This window comes from Podarcis tiliguerta, assembly GCF_965153285.1.
Source record: "Podarcis tiliguerta genome assembly, chromosome: 14".
NCBI classification, from domain to species: domain Eukaryota; kingdom Metazoa; phylum Chordata; class Lepidosauria; order Squamata; family Lacertidae; genus Podarcis; species Podarcis tiliguerta.
The window spans coordinates 19,421,271-19,432,670 of record NC_139547.1 but is presented as its reverse complement, the minus strand read 5'-3'; the positions used below and the strand labels follow the sequence as shown (position 1 = coordinate 19,432,670).

General features: G+C 45.4%; 1 long non-coding RNA gene across 3 annotated transcripts; it reads left to right on the top strand.

The window, feature by feature from the left end:
• Positions 1–3,498: 3,498 nt before the first annotated feature.
• Positions 3,499–10,965, top strand: LOC310663905. 3 transcript variants are annotated; one of them, XR_014504658.1, is made up of 5 exons: positions 3,499–3,642; positions 5,362–5,456; positions 5,919–6,039; positions 7,274–7,380; positions 10,221–10,965. It is a non-coding gene; the product is annotated as an uncharacterized lncRNA (long non-coding RNA). The 3 variants fall into 3 exon arrangements; XR_014504657.1 differs by lacking the exon at positions 5,362–5,456 and having other exon boundaries at positions 5,879–6,039; XR_014504656.1 differs by lacking the exons at positions 5,362–5,456; positions 7,274–7,380 and having other exon boundaries at positions 5,879–6,039.
• Positions 10,966–11,400: the final 435 nt, after the last annotated feature.

The following is an 11,400-nucleotide window of genomic DNA, read 5'->3' as shown; positions in this document are numbered from 1 at the left end:
TCCAAACTCCTCCTCCTCCTCTTCTTCTTCTTCTCCTTCTCCTTCTCCTCTCCTCCTCCTCCTCCTCCATACTTATTGCACTCCTCCCATCTTCAGTGCAGTTGTGATTGACAAGCTCATATGTTTATCTCCCAAATGCATACACAAGGATAGAAAGTTCAGTCTTCACTTGACTGATAATTTGCTCAAAGGAGAAGAACCAGCAGCTTTATAGGACCAGGTGGGACCCTATTGTTGCTTTGCATAATTTGATCCCTGCTAGATAGGCAGCTGCAGTGCTATCTTCCGATCTTCTGCAACAGTGGCACCACGGGGCACCAGGCCAGTTACATCATGAGCTAACTTGGTGGCACAGAAAACAAGATACTTGCATCCAGCGACCAGTGGCCGCAATCTCTCCCAGCACTCTGCACTCCTTGGGAAACCTCATATTGTTACAATGACCTTAACCCTTTTCCTTAAATGTTCACACTAGCTTCCCACCACAAACCTCTTTCCACCACACTTCAACTCTTTTAAAGCTGTTACATTGCTCAGGAGGTGAGGTGCGCCATTCCCACCACCAAGGCTATGCAGTGTAGATTCCACTTACTCAGCAAGACCAAGGAGACGTCCAGTAGGGCAATGTCCAAGACAAAAGTGGAGCTGTCCAGCTAAGAAGCCACTGAAAATCAAGCAAGATGAGGTCTTGTGGCAGCAAACCATTAGGCTTCCTGGAGTATAAACAGGACTCTAAACATGTGTTGAGCCTGGCTTCTATCTCATGAGTAGAGCACATGAGTGACAGACTTCATGATGCCAGATGGGCATTGGACCTTTGGTTCTGTTCTTTGAAACAGGGACGCAGGTGGCACTGAGGTCTAAACCTCTTGGGCTTGCCAATTGGAAGGTCAGCGGTTTGAATCCCCACAATGGAGTGAGCTCCTGTTGCTCTGTCCCATCTCCTGCCAACCTAGCAGTTCCAAAGCATGCCAGTGCAAGTAGATAAATAGGTACCACTGTAGTGGGAAAGTAAACGGCATTTCCATGTGCTCTGGTTTCCGTTGCAGTGTTCTGTTGTGCCAGAAGTGGTTTAGTCATGCTGGCCACATGACCCAGGAAGCTGTCTGTGGACAAACGCCAGCTCCTTCAGCCTGAAAGCGAGATGAGCACCACAACCCCATAGTTGCCTTTGACTGGACTTAACCATTCAAGAGTCCTTTACCTTTACTCTGTTCTTTGAATAATCATATGGGCTCAATGGCAGCTCGGCCTCCTCCTCCAGTTCTGAGCAAGGGTCCTCGAGATCTTGCAAAGGAGGCTGGGATACCATATCCCCTGCAGACTCTGATCTCCTTACTCCATCTCATGGTCCCTTGACACACACTGCTCCCCCACAATATTTGGTTTGGGGAGCACCAGATCCTCTTTTGAAGAGTATTCCCCCAGCAAACACATGAGAAAGATTAGAACAATGTTCACACAGCATCACAATAAACGGTCACAGCTTCTAAGAGCTTCTCAAGCATTATAGCCTTTCCTTTCTCCAGTCATTATTCCATTCCCTCCACCTCCCGTCCCTGATGTGGGAAGCGAAGGGGGGAGGATAATTGTTTGGGCTAGAACAGGCACCCTTTGTTGAGATGACACCTGGCAGAGGAGGGGCATCCATTCAGCCCGCATCCCTAAATATCAATTCCTTCATGTGGTTAGGAGGGTTAACAACCATTTGTAATCACATTAGAGAAAAACGGTTTAATTCTAAAGAGGGCTGTTTTCTGGACTTGCTTCCCCTGACTGCATTACAATGAGAAGATCAAACAGAATCAGCTTCAATGGCGAGATTATAACCAAGGAAGAGAGAAATCGTTAGCTGGGAGAGCAAGGGGAAGACAGGTCTGTCCTCCTGCAACAACGGAAATCTTTGCAAATATAATTAACAGATGTCTGAATTAGAAAGCCAGATAGTCAAGCTCTGGGAAGGCAGGAGATAAAAGAAGAGACTGGAAGAAAGAACTAAGTGTTGTCAGAATATCCTTAAATATCACACAAGTCAGGTATGCCCACATGCTCAAAAGGACATAAAAAGAGCCCTGCTGGATCAGGTTGATTACTCAACTAGTCCAACATCCTGTTCTCACGGTGGTCAGCCTGTAAGCAGGACCTGAGGACAAGAGCACTTGCTTCTCCTGCAGTTTCCAACAACTGCTATTCAGAAGCCTACTGCCTCCAACCACTGATAGCATTTACATACATGAATTTGTCTAATTCTGTTTTAAAGCCATCTCCACATTATTCTTTGTTACTCAATGCTCTGTGATTACAGTTGAATCTGTGAACAGGTCCCATTGGAAAGTATTGTGCCTTGAGTTAGCAGTCAATGATATGAACCGGGGTAGCCAACATTGTGCCCTCCAGATGTTGTTTGATGCCAACTCCATCAGCCCTAGCCATCATGGCCAATGTGGAGTTGTAGTTCAACAGCAACTGGAGGAGATAAGAATATAGGAAAAGCCCAGTTGGACCAGACCATCGAATCCAGCATCTTACAGTGGTCAACCACATGCCTCTGGGAAACCCACATTGAGGGCAGAAGCACAACAGACCTCTTCCCCACTCATGTTCCCTAGCAACTTGTGTTGAGAGGCAATCTGGAGCCAGATGGACAGATGGTCTACTTCAACATTTCCTATGTCCAAAGACAGCCTTCCCCCTGGGAGTTGTTACATAGTCCATATGTAAGAGGTTCCCTGTTGGATCAGAGCCCGCTGAATCAGTCTAGCATTCTATTCTTAAAAAAAGGTAAAGGGACCCCTGACCATTACAGGATGGTTAATCAGATACCAGTGGAAAGTCCACAGGCACAACACAAGCACTCTCTTTCCTGCCAACCCCAGAAACTGGTATTCAGAGGCATATTGCTTCTGCTACTACAGATACCAAGTATATACAGTGGTACCTCAGGTTACAAACGCTTCGGGTTACAAACTCTGCTAACCCACAAGTAGTTGCTCTGGGTTGCGAACTTTGCCCCAGGATGAGAACGGAAATCGCGTGGTGCCGGTGCGGCGGCAGCGTGAGGCCCCATTGGCGAAAGCGCGCCTCAGGTTAAGAACGGTTTCGGGTTAAGAAAAGACCTACAGAACAAATTAAGTTCGTAACCCGAGGTACCGCTGTATAGCAAATCTGTTTGCAATTGGTAGCTTTATCCTCCATTAACCCCCCTTTAAAGCTGGCCAAGCTGGTGGTCATTCTTGTGAAACCAAATTCCATAGTTTTAACGGTGTTTTAACGGTGTTCTGTGTCAATAAGTACTTCTTTTTGTCTGAGTCTCCCAATGTGTAGCTTTCCCAAAACCATTTGGTTTTCCTGCCACACTCAAAGAACAGATCTGCTCCACCAATGGCAGTCATCTCTCATGGCACTCCACCAATGGCAGTTATCTCTGTGACATCAGCACATTTCAGCCAATCACTCCCAGAGGCTTCATTGCCAGCACCATATGGGTCACAAGGACTTCTAAGCCTTCCTCACCCTGGCACTCCTTAGCCAATAATGGAGTGGTTTTCTTACAGGCAAAGACACCCCCGTGACTGTTACGGGAAGAGCGGCAAAGGAATGAAAGGAAGAAAGGGTCTCAAATCTCCTTGGGAACATGTTCTGGTAAGAAACCTCATAATTCCCAGTGCCCCATTTATTTTGGTTAATTAAACTGTCAAAAGGGGAAGGTATTTACCTGTCATTCACCGCAAGGGCTGATGAGGTGTCAGCCTGCTGATAGGTAGCTGTTCAATTACAGTAATTGCCTTTGTTTCTGTCCCAGGCTTCTGTTCATCGCCCACAGCTTTCCGCACTGCCTCTCCTCTAACTCTTTCCTTGCTTGGTTGGGTTGACATCAGGCACATCGGGAAATGTGGCAATACTCTTGCGTCCTCATACCATGACCTCAACCATATTGAGGTCATGAATGCACACCACTGCCTCCTATTTGCCTACTTCTACTGCCTCCCCCACTCCACCAGGTCAGATTCAGTCCCTGGGCAGCTGAGACTGGAGTAAGAACATAAGAAGAACCTGCTGGATCAGGCCAGTGGCCCACCTAGTCCAGCATCCTGCTCTCAAAGTGGCCAACCAGATGCCTTGATTCCAAACACTCACCCCACACCCCACCTTCAGTGGTCCCTTCTTCACCACCTCAGCTTGTCCCTCCAAACATCCCCAGACTCTGCTCTACAGTCATGGAGGAGTATGCATCTGCAGAAATGGCTATGGGCCCTTTAAATACTGCATTCAAGATTCCAGATGTTATGGGGCAGCAGCAGCAGCTGTTGACCACTGGGTAGGGCAGCCAAGTGGATCTCTGGAGATGGAGCTAAGGAGACCACAAGAGGCCATCGGACTACAACTTCCACCATACCTGCCCATTGGCCATGCTGTCTAGGGTTGAAGGGAATTGGAGTCCACCAACATCTGGAAGGTCACAAGTTAGACACTGCTGACCTAAATGATGTCAGGAAGAGATTCAGCCTATGCACTGTTGTTCAATTCTGGCCAAGACTACTGGGAGAGCTACAAGGAAGTTGCTCAGGATGTAAGTCTGAGTATGTTAAGTGATGCTGATTAACTTCTACACAAGCTTAACAATCAAAGTGGTCAGGATACTCCCCAGGCTGTGGCAGGTTGACTCTGCCACCATCTTCCCTGCAAGAGCTGCAGAACTGACACCTGAATAAAGCTGGCGCAGGAACACTTTCACGGCACACAGAGTTCTGCCTCTTCTTATTTTTGTTCTTCTCACCCTAGTTGTGGAGCAAATGGGGATGATGTGGATTTTTAAAGGGTCCCCCCCCCCTGCCTCCCACTGCTGCCAAACTGTTGGAGCATCTCAGTCTTTTCCTGCAGAAGATTCAACAAAATGTCCTCCTTGGTTTTGCCATCTGTGAATGTTCGGTGCAGCCATGGACCCAGTTTTATTATTGTTTAATACTATTTTAATACTGTTTGAAGGAAACAAAGACACCCCCAGCTCTCCTATATTAGCACACGGCTTCCTTCATCTACCAGTAGGAACTAATGACAGAGTTTTTATTGAACATCAAGTGAGCCAAAATGTCTCTTTAAAATAATTTTCTGGCCTTGGAGGGGGGATGGTGTTAGTTCCTCCTGATTAATTACCGGAAAATCTCAATTGTCCCCTGGAGAAGGGTTGGCAAAATCCACCCCCTTTCCCACCTTCCCGCCCACAAATAACATGGAGAGTTTTAGAGGCCATTTTCTAAACGTCGTAGAACCAAGAGTTTGCATGGACTCAAGTTAAATGGAAGCCATTTCTGGCTGTTTAAAAAAGAATAATGAAGAATTTTTTCACTGCTTTGTTTTAAGTTTCTTTCTCTGGAATGATGCTTGTGGCCATTCCAGTGGGGATGTGTGATCTGCATTTAGACTGCATCGCCAGGATACAGAATGCAGTGGACCATGTAAGTATCAATTTTCCATAGTGGGCAGATCGTGTGTAATTATAGACCATTCCAAGGTTTACGGCCATGAAGAATCTTTGCGACCGGCACTAAAATGCTTATGGAGTTGTTTTGAAATGTTTCCAGCAAGGTGCTTTTGCAGGAAAGGGGAGAGCTCCTGCCTCAAGGCTCCCCAAATTCCACTTCTGTGGGAGCGTGACTTCTTACGGGAATTGTCTGTAGACTAGGCCTCTCTCATGCTCGTATGCCACCCGCAGAACTGCTACTTCAAAAAGGGGCAAGCAAATTTGATGAGTTATAAATCCTGAAGGTGTGATGCTGAGGATGGTGTAGGGAATGCCTCCCCAAATCTATAAGGTTGCATATTGTTCCTGTGGTTCTCTGCTGCTGCACTAAAAAAAGATTTTATTTTTCTATTTTAGTGCTAAAATATCTATTATTTATCACCGTGCATTCTGCAAGGCTATATATAGGTTGAAGTCAGATGGAGCCGTCGTTACAGCAGTCAGAACATTCTTAACAACCAACAGAGCAGATTCTTCACTCGCGACCTGAACTTAGTTTTGCCACTTGCCTTATCTGAGTACGTATATGTGTTCAAATGAATGGATTACATCTCCAATAACCAGTGCTGGATTTACATATAAGCTAAACAAGCTATAGTTTAGGGCCCCACTCTCTTGGGCCCCTCTAAAAAAATAAAATAATGAAGAAAACACACCTGGATGTACATTTCCAAAATATAAGATAAAAAACGAATAAAAAAAAACCTACATACAGCAACAGTGTTTTGTGTTGTGTAGGCTCCTATGATGTAAGTAATGGGCCCACCTGCTAGTCTGCTCCCTAAAATATCACTGGTTTGCTCATCTCCATATGGCTTTAGATACCTATTAGGTCCATAAATTGCCATATAGCATATATTCAACACAAAAAAACAGTGACAATTTGTTGTTGACAAAGGATAGGTGGACATATAAAGGGCCCCATTACCTTCAGTAGCTTAGGGCCTCATCAAACCTAAATCCATTCCTGCCAATAACCAAGGCTGGTTATAGGGAGCATACAACTCCTTTGTTACAGCAGCTCCAATAGCTACTGGTCTGCTTCTGAGGACAAATTAAAGTGCTGGTTATCACCTTAAAAGCCCTACACCAGGCAGGAGTTTGCCTATGCCTACCCTACACAGCTTAGGTCCAAGCTATCTCAAATAGGTGTGCCAGGTTCTGTACAACATTGCAGGGGCCTGTTGCAGCTCCTGCCAACCTAGCAGTTGGAAAACATGTCAAACACAGAACCTAGTACTTGCCGATCAGAAGGTCAGCGGTTCGAATCCCCGTGACGGGGTGAGCTCCCGTTGCTCTGTCCCTACTCCTGCCAACTTAGCAGTTCGAAAGCACGTCAAAGTACAAGTAGATAAATAGGTACCACTGCAGCAGGAAGGTAAATGGCATTTCCATGCACTACTCTGGTTCACCAGAAGTGGCTTAGTCATGCTGGCCACATGACCCAGAAGCTGTCTGCAGACAAATGCCACCTCCCTCGGCCAGTAAAGCGAGATGAGCACTGCAACCCCAGAGTTGTCCGCAACTGGACTTAATGGTCAGGGGTCCCTTTACCTTTACCTTTAACATTGGGAAAACCACCGATTAGCCCCTTGTTTTTACTGTCTTCTTTTTCTAAGGCAGCTTCTGGAGCATCCCATAATACTGTTAAGTCAGAGGTTTTACAGCCTGTGCACCACATGCCAGCGTTGTCTGGAGTCAGAAGTAAACGTGAGAAGAGCAATTAATGTGAATGTTATCTTTGTGCATTAGGGTAGCTTCTACACAACCTCGCACAACGATCTCTAACCTCCACCCACACAAGCAAGAGGCATTATCAGAGTCCAAGGAGATATTCCCACCAGACAAAAGGTCTTAAGGTCAGCCTGGATAGCTCAGTTGGTTAGACTGTGGTGCTGATAGCACCAAGGTTGCTGGTTCGATCCCTGTATGGGACAGCTGCATAGTCCTGCATTGCAGGGGGTTGCACTCCGTGCATCCCAGATGTTTTTGGACTGCAACTCCCATCATCCCTAGCCAGCTGGACCAGTGTTCAGGGATGAAGGGAATTGTAGTTGGGGGGGGGGAGGCGGCTGGAGACCTAAGTGTGGAAACACTGGACTAATCTGCAGGGTCCCTTCCAACTCTACAATTCTATTCTATGAAGATGCAAAGCAGTGAAAGGTGTGGACTGTGGGTCATTCCAGGGGCCAGCTAGGGAGACCTGGAGGGTCATATGTGACCTATAGGCCTGAGGATTCCCACACTTGCCATAAGTTTTCAAAGAACCCCCACAATATAAGTTTACCCCACCTACTTCAAATTTATCAGTACCAGTATTGTCAGGAATGAAGGTCAGATGAAGATATGGGAGGAATACTTGGACACCCACATATCTGCACTCTGGAATATGGAGCCAAACAAATGGTATATTATTTCTTTTTTAAAAAGAGAGAGAGGCATAATTAATAAAATGGTGGCATCTTTCATGGCTGCCTCACGAAAAACCTCCTCAGTGAACTTGCTTCACGAAAAGAACTTACGGATGAATTACACAGAAATCAAGTGAGGCTCTGTTCCATGGCGCTGCTCTCTAGAGAAACATTTTGTCTTGCTCTGCACTCTCCTGTGTGTTAGTAATAAAGTCAGTGGCAAAAAAGAGAGAGATACTTTTGCAAAAAAGGAAGATGTTCGGGGAGAAAGAAGCCCTTAAAGCAGACATTTAATAATATGGCAATAAAACAAGGGGATAAAACAAGATGTGAAATAATAGGCCCACAATGAATCTTCTTTGGGATTCCCCCCAGACCCAGCTCTCTGATCCTGCTGCAAAAACCATTTCAAATTGGCTTTGGGGGACTTCCAAGAGGACAGGGAACTCAAGAAAATATGGCAATGGAACCATCCTGGCGAGTTTGTGAAATGTGGCTGTGCAGAAGCATTGGGAAGGAGTCAGCTCAGCGGTAGCAGAGCTGCGCAGATCTCATGATTCATATCATGTCCCAGGTTCAGTCTCTGACAACTCAGGTTAGCAAAGTTCTCCCTGATAGCAAGGGAAGGGAAAGTTGTGTCTGAGGATCATGAAGAACCAGTCATTTGGCCCAGTAGTAGACTGCTTAGTATATTCCACAATAGGAAGATCTTTGGCCCATTAGAGTTTGTCTGATGCCCAACTTGCTAATAAGGTATTGGAATTCTATGGGAACCTCCAAAGTTTAAGGACCTAGAAAGCAGCCTTATAACAAATTGGCCTATTGGTCCATCTAGTACAGTAATATCAAGACCAGAAGCAGGGAATCTTTTATAGCCCAAGAGTCACATTCCCTTCTGGGCAGCTATTCAAGGCCACAAAAACAATTAAACATTAATAGAAGTGTGTGTGTGTGTGTGTGTGTGTGTGTGTGTGTAGGCATGCAGATACAGATAATTAAAATAAAAACATCATAGTACTAGCCCTTTCCTTAAAAACAGTCAGTTCCCAAAAGTCTGTTAGAACGAAAAAGGTCTTCACCTTGGCAGAAGGACAAGGATATAAAGCAACAGTCAGTTCCAGGCCAGTGATTCTCAGGAGTTCAGTGCCCCACCTGATCCTAAAGCTTTCTCCACAGCGAACTCTCCATGGTCCTGATTTTCAACTGCCTGACCTGCACCAGGCCACGCTTCATCGGAGTATCTCAGTGACAACTTCATGGCAAATCAGATACTTGGAATTTGGGTAAACCCTGAGACACATTGATTACTCAGGTTGTCTGATTCCTAACAAACTATGGAGCATGATGCTGTCTTCATAACAGAGGCCATCATTCTTAGTTCAGAGCAAGTTAAGTTACACGTGGGGTTGAACATTTAGGCTTTCAGGAAGGGCTGCAGCTCTGTGTTAGAGGATCTGCTTTGCATGCAGAAAACCCCAGGTTCAATCCCTGAAATCTCTAAGTAGGGCTGGGAGAGACCCCTGTATCAAATCTCCAAAAGCTGCTACCAGTCAGAGTAGAAAGTATTAGACCAGATAGAGCAATGGTCTGGCTCAGTTCAAGGCAGCTGTCTATGTTCCTGTGTTTCATTGCTTCTTCATGTTAGGGATGCTTCGGAAATAATTTCTGTCATTCCATCCCACTCATCACACCTCTCATCCCCACTTCTCATACTTGGATCTGACTTTGATATTAGTGAGGAACCACTTCCAGTAGTGGCCAGAAACATATTGCTGGAAGTGCAACAGTAGGGATCATTCAGTTTGTAATGTAAAGGTTAATTCTGATAGTGTTAAAATCAACCAGCCCAGAGAGGGGTGACAGGTAGAGGTGTTGCTTGGCAACCAGACAAAATGTCATGATCTTCAATGAAGTAGTATATGCTCTGATTGGTTGCGTAGTTCCGAGGAAGTTTTCCCTCTGTATGGTTGGCTGAATGCCTCCCTATTATGTATATGCCTGACGTAAGAAAAACAAAACCTCGTGGTTCCTTTCTCCTCCAATTATATACTGTTTTGTTCCATTTCCTCATTTATATACTGTTCCATTTCCTCAGTAAATCATTATCAGGATTTATTTTCTCTCACTGCCCCATCTGCAGTGTTTAAGCAATTTTGCCAACATTTGTATGTATTCTTGAAGAACTGGAGCATAATTTATTAGTAAAGAGCAATCAAGACCTTGCATGCATCTTATATGCACAACATAACCCATAAACTGTTGTGTGTTTACCGTCCTCTGTTTTTCAGCACAGCAAAGGAGCATCCAGGTCAAATGAAAAGAAAAAGTATCCCAACCAGAGTGTCAGAACACAAGCCTGTGATTCACAGCCACTAAAAGACTGTACGTGCTATTTATGAGTGGGGTAGAATGTGTACAGGCAGCAACTCCTACCAGTCTCACCATGAAATGTGCTGGTGTGACCAAAGGAAAGAAGAATCCACTTTACTGCTGGTCAAAAAATGCCTGAACTAACTGCTGTTCCATTTGTACCGATCTTCTCAGTACTGATCTTCTCAGCATCTGTGTCTCAATTTATGCCGGCTATCTTATTTAAAAATAAATCTTTGTGAAGAAAGGGACAGGGGGAGAGACAAGAAGAAGAATAAAACCCACACATTGCAATATGCTCACCCAAGTCAAACTGCTATCCTGGCCCTGATTTTATCTGAAAGGAACATGTTGTCCCTGCAGGACAATTTTTAACCCTTGTGAAAATTATTTCCAGCTGGCGAAAACAGCAAGAAGACGGAGAAAAACTCTCGGGTCACCATGTGATGGTGTTTTGTGTGTTTGTGTGTGTGTTAATGCAGTGTCTCATTTTAACACATCTCAGCATGGGGGCGGGGGAAGCAATCTTGGCGTGTCAAATTGTCGTCATCGTGGGGAACATGATCCTAGGAAAAGACGAGTAAATCGGGAATGTGCTCAGAAAAAGCTGCATCATTTCTGAGTGACGTACAGATGCTCTAGCGGGCTTTGAGAAGCACACACTCTCTGTTGCATTTGATGTGTATTGATGTGTGGGTGTGTATTTGCAATAAACCTGCTTGTTACAGAAGACTCATGGGCTTGATGTTGGTGGTGATCCCCATATGAATGTAGTCATTGGAGACAAAGGGTATATCGGGGATGAGGAATCGCCATCCCAGGGGCCAAATGTAGCCCTCTAGTCCTCTCTTAGGCCTGCTGTTCCAATGCCAGAACCAAGAAGGAAACACTGATTAAATCAACTTGGCTCCCAGATCCAGATCAGGTCAGCCACAGATTGTCCTAGATTGGATGAAGCACTGAATCAGGCCCCAGACTGGACTGGGGGAAACAGCTCAGGTTACAACTGCCTGGAACTGACATTCATTCCCTCCTGTCATCAGCAACTCTTCTGACACTGACTGGGAACTTTTGAATGGGAGTCAAGCTTGATGGCGG